The 5,119-nt window shown below is 65.9% G+C and overlaps 1 protein-coding gene across 28 annotated transcripts in view; it reads left to right on the plus strand.

Annotated features, from left to right (window-relative positions):
* The first annotated feature begins 686 nt into the window (after positions 1 to 686).
* The window catches only part of KIF1A (kinesin family member 1A), a 95,291-nt gene continuing 90,858 nt past the window's right edge, over positions 687 to 5,119 (plus strand). For all 28 annotated transcript variants that reach the window (XM_081813239.1, XM_081813243.1, XM_081813240.1 and 25 more), the window contains exon 1: positions 687 to 797. The gene's annotated coding sequence lies outside the window, so the exon portion shown is untranslated. The remainder of the gene's footprint in view (positions 798 to 5,119) is intronic.

Below are 5,119 nucleotides of genomic sequence, written 5' to 3' on the forward strand. Positions count from 1 at the left end.
GGGCGGAGGGTGGGGGTCTACACCAAGGCATGACGGGAGGAGAGGCAGCAGCCTCCGGCCGGCGGGTTGCATCATCCCTGCCAGAAGAGCTGTCTGCGATGCTCTGGTCCCCTCTAGTGCTCTGACCAAGACTCTAGATGCCATTTAAAATGCACCTGTTACACCCAGACTCAGTGCCCCCTCCCTGCCCCCCACCACCCCTCCCTGGTGCAAGGAGCCCACCCGGGCTTTGTCCCTCTGCGACCAAGCGTTTGTGCTGCCAGCCTCGCGCGGGGAGGGGGGGCAGGTGGAGATTTCACCAGAAAGGGAGCAGAGTGGGGGAAGGCCGGCGCGGGATCCGTGGCGCGTTCGGGTGGGCGGGGGGCCTCGGGGCTGGGCGCCGCCTGGTCACTCTCCCCTGAGCGAGGGCGCGCGGGGACTGCGCCCGTGGAGGGGGCGCCGCGTCCGAGCCCCGTGTAGGCTCGCACCTCTCCACCGAGCAAACCGCGGTGTCGGCGGTGATGTCACAGCTCGGCTCCGGCCCCCTCCGGTCCCAGCCCCCTCCCCGAGGCGGCCGCGACGCCCGTCCCTCTCCCCGCGCGACAAACCAGCTGGCAGCTAGGGCTCCGGCGCCGCGCGCAGCCAACCAGCTTGGCGGGAGGGGCGCGGGGCGGGCCGGGCCGGGGGCGCGCAGCCCGTCACGCGGTGCCGCCGTCACAGCGCCCAGCGCAGCCCTGGAGCAGCAGCAGCAGCTCGGCGCTCGGAGACCCGCGCCCAGCCCGTGCCCATGCCGGGCCGCCGCCAGTGACGCCGGAGAGGTAAGGCGGCGGCCCGCCTGGCCTCTCGCACCCGCGCTCCGCTTCCCACACCTGCATCAGCTGCGCCCGGCGTGGGGAGCTCCCGCCCGGAGCCGCGTCCTTGTCACTGTCGGAGGCGCCGGCGCCGCGCGCGCGACCCCTTCCCTTCCGCCGACCCTCCCCCGTCCCCGAGGAGAACAATGGGGCAAATTCAGGGGTGTCCCTCTTTCATTCGCGTCCCAGCAGGGCCCTCGGGAAAGGCCCGGTAGCTGCGGTCTCTGCTGTGGCGGGACTATGGCTGGGAGGGGCGGGGGTCGCCACGGGGAGGGCGCGCGCCGTCGGTGGTCTCTCAAGACGCCCCCTCCCTCGCTGCCGCCCTCCAGGCCTTTGCTGGAGGGAGGCCGCGGAGCTAGACCGGCGGGGGTGGGGGGGAACGGGCAGGGGAGAAGGGGCGAGCACGCGGATGGGGGCGCGGGGGAGCGCGCGGGGCAGCTGCCCGAGTCCCCGGGGTGGGGGAGGGCGGATGCTGGAGCTCAGAGCATAACAGGCGGGCGGGCGGGCGGGGCCGGCGGGGGCTGCGGCGGGAGGCCAGCTTCGTGCGCACCTCCGGGACTGCCCTTCACCATCCCCCAGCCGCGTCCTCCTCCCGAGAGACCCTAGCTCCCTTCTAGAAAGGCTTGGGAGGGGCCGTCAGCGGAGGAGGCCTGCGTCTACGCAGCCAGCGCCCCAGTAACAGGTGTGGCGCGGCGGCGGGCGGGGAGGGGGCTGCGGGGCCACCCGACTCGGATGACAGGGACGAGCATGCAGCGAAGACCCCTGGTCTCCCCTTTTAGGCTGCTGCTCACCCTCTCTCCTCCCACCCCAAACCAGCGGCGCCGCCGGTGCTGGCGGAGGGGTGGCAGAGGCATCCCGGCGCGGAGGGAGGGTCTGCAGTCGGCTGGGCGCTAGGTGGGCGGGGGGGACAGCGGGCCGCAGGGGCGAGGGGGAGGGGAGGGAGGGAATGCCAAGTCATGGGCCCTGCTGGGCGCGGGCGCGACGTCGCCCCGGCGCGGACCCGATGCGCGCCCTCGTTCCCAGGAATAGCGACTCCCTGAGAGACTGGTGCCCCTTCCCCAAAAGGCGGCCCCCTCCAAGGGGTGCCCGCATTGCTGGGATTAAAGGCCTGTTAGGGCATCGAACTGGATCTTGTGGCTGCGGGGAGTAGGTGCGGAGAGGTCCCTGACGCGCAGGGCTGGCCGGGTCCTAACCCTGGGGAGGACTCTGCCAGACCCAGAGCGCAGGCTCCTGCAGAGCGGTCCCACCCGACCCACCCGCCCTGCCCTGCTCTCGATCTGGCTAAAGGGGCTCTGCCAGGGCAGCCGTGCGCATCTGCCTCGCCTCTCGGCCTGAGGAGGCAGCTGCAGGTTTGCAGGGAAGCTCTGGGGTCCGGAGGGGGGGTTGGCGCTGTACCTGCGGCGGCCATTTTGCAGGTGTGGTTGGCCACCCTCCTTAGCTGGGTCAGGTGGTCAGGTGGTCAGGTGTGGAGCAGGTGTGGCTCCTGCAGTGGGGTGCAGTGTCTGCAGCGTAGGGTGAGGGATGCTGCGAGGGCCAGGGCCCAGGTCTGCTTTCGGTTGGGGTGAAGATGCAAGGAGGGTTGATGGTGCCAGGGAGGCCACTGGCTGAGAAACGCGGAGGGGTGGAGGGGCCAGTCAGCTTCTACCTCGGTCTGACGTCTGGGGAGGGTATTGGGTTCGAGATAGGGACAAGATGAGCAACTCTGTCCCACATTAAGCCAGGATCTAAAGACAGGCAGTGTGCTCTGTGGGGTGTGGTCCACAGGACAGAGCCTGGGATCAGGTTTGGAGTCAGGGCTCCCCAACCCCAAGACTCTCCGTGGGGAGGGGCTATGAGGAGGGCCTGCGGAATGTCTGCTGTGTGCCCCCTTCCCCCACACTGGAGTGCCCCCACAGACTGACCCCCGGGGCCTTGCACGGGGCCAGCCACATGGAGACTGAGCAGAGCTAGAATTTATCAAGACCCCTAGGACAGAGGACCCTGCCACCCTGCCTGGTCTCCCTTCAGGCTCCTCGTGTCACCACTGCTGACCCAGGGCTGACGATGGTAGAGCAAGGAAGTCCTCCTAAGGGTTCCGTGGAGGAGAGATGGGATTGGGGGAAGCACGGGAGGTGGGGGGCAGAGATAGGTAGGAGGTGCAGATGGGGGGCAACATAACTTCAGGAGAAAGACCTGGGGGGGCTGGGGGGCTGCATAGGCTCACTCAGTTTGCATAGGCCAGCCAAGGCAGGTGAGCTGGGTGTGGCAGGGGGAGGGAATGTTCTGATGGGATCCTGGTACCACCAGATTGGGGGCCATGGAGGGGCTACCAGCTTTGGGAACCACGCCCTGGCCTTTAAGGATCAGGACACAGGCCTCCATGCCTGAGACCCCATACTTCTAAGAGTGGGGAGGGGCCTGAGCAGCCACCCCTGGGGTGGAGACTGGAGGGCCAGGGGTCACGCAGCAGCTAGTGACCCCCAGGATGAGCACATGGTTGCCCTCCTGCCCAGTCCCAAGTGCTCCCTAGAGCAGTGCCCCATTTAGCGTTCCTAGACCCAAAGGAGTGGACCCCCACCCCCCACCCACCTCCACTGTCTCCCTCTCCCCATCCATACCCAGGAGCAGCTCAGAGCTCGATTGGGGCTGGACCACACCCTGTTCCAAACCTCTCAGCTTGGCTGGGGTGCCCAGGGGCAGAGCCAGGCAGGTGGGTCTGTTCAGTACTCTGTTCTGTCCCATTAGCTGATGGGCCTCACCCCACAGGCAGGGCTGGGGTAGCAGGCAGAGGGTAAGGGTTGGGATTGTGGGTATGTGATCCACTGCTCCACCTGACCGAGCAGCTTTGCAGTTTAACTCCTGAACACCATGAGGATTCTGGCTTTGGGCACTACCCCCAGCTCGGGGACTCAGCAAAGGGGTCATTGCACTGGGTACGTTGGAAGGGTGGAGGGCACAGCTGAGGCTGAGCCCCCTGACCCCTCTGGGTTCCTCTCCAGCCCTTCCTGTGTCCCTCTGTGGTCATGTCCCCAGCCCCCAGCCAGCTTCCTCCCTGGTTTTGTAATCTGAGCCTCTCATGAGCCCCTTGCCAGCCCCGGAGGCCTCACTAGGTGCCATCCCTGGGATGGATCAGGATTTACCTGCCGCCTGGGTGGCTAGGCATCCGAAAGGAGGGGCTGTCGCTTCTGTAAAGCCTCCTGGATTTAATCTCTTGATAATCCTGGCCTGGAGTCCAGCTGCCCAAGCCCTGCCCGCCCTCCCCCTCCCCCATTCAGAAGCGGCAGGGCAGGGAAATGCCCCTGCACTGCTCCCCTGCTAGGTTTCAGGGCTCCCCGGGGTGCGGGGAGGGCTAGCTAGCCCCACATCAGTCGCCTAGTGCATGCCCACACACACAGAGTCCCTTACATTCAGTCTCAAAACACTCCCCCATGCACACTCACAGACTCTTACCCTCCCCGTCTCACACACACTCGTACGCATCTTCACACATGCACACTCACGTCCGCTCAGACGCACTTACCCAGCCTCACCCTCTCACACTTACACACTCTCTTACACAGACAGCCCCACACACCCACACGCACTCTTAGAGTCCCATGCTCGCACACTTACCCACACACATGCTCTCACACACACACAACCCGCCACATACTCTTACGGTTTTACACACGCACACACACTCGCACACTCATCTATACATGCACTCCCTCTCACACACGCACACATGCACACAGCCCTCACTTGTCTTTGTTCCTGCCTCACCCTCTTCCTTCTCTGAAGCATTCCACCCAACCTCCACAGGAAGCCCCTGGACCCCCCAGATTCCACCACCTTGAAGCCTCCTGCAAGCCCCCAAGGTGTCCCTCCACCCCCACTGTAAGCAGGGTGGGTCGGGGGAAGAAAGCGAACATTTATTGGGTGGAGACTTGGGAGACCTCATGGGGTGTTCCCAAGACCCCAACCAGGCAGGTGGTGCCCGCCCACTTCTCAGATCTGCAGACTAAGGCCCCCTAGACCCCATCCAGCTGAGAGGCCATCCAGCTCCCTAGACCCCAGACTTTCTGCCAGCCTCAGCACCCCCTACCCCTATCCCCCGACCTGCCCTCCACCCTACTCTAACCCCCTCACTCCTCCACCCCACCCCTCTACCCCATCCTCAACCTGCCCCTACCCCTCTCCTCTACCCCCACACACCCCCACCCTACTCCTCTACCCCCACCTCTCACCTCCACCCCACCCCTCTACCCCATCCTCAGCCTGCCTCCCACACAACCCCACCCTGCTCCTCTACCCTCACCTAATCCCACCCA

The sequence above is a fragment of the Leptonychotes weddellii genome, chromosome 3 (assembly GCF_054177405.1).
Source record: "Leptonychotes weddellii isolate Sample4059 chromosome 3, ASM5417740v2, whole genome shotgun sequence".
Classification (NCBI taxonomy): Eukaryota; Metazoa; Chordata; class Mammalia; order Carnivora; family Phocidae; genus Leptonychotes; species Leptonychotes weddellii.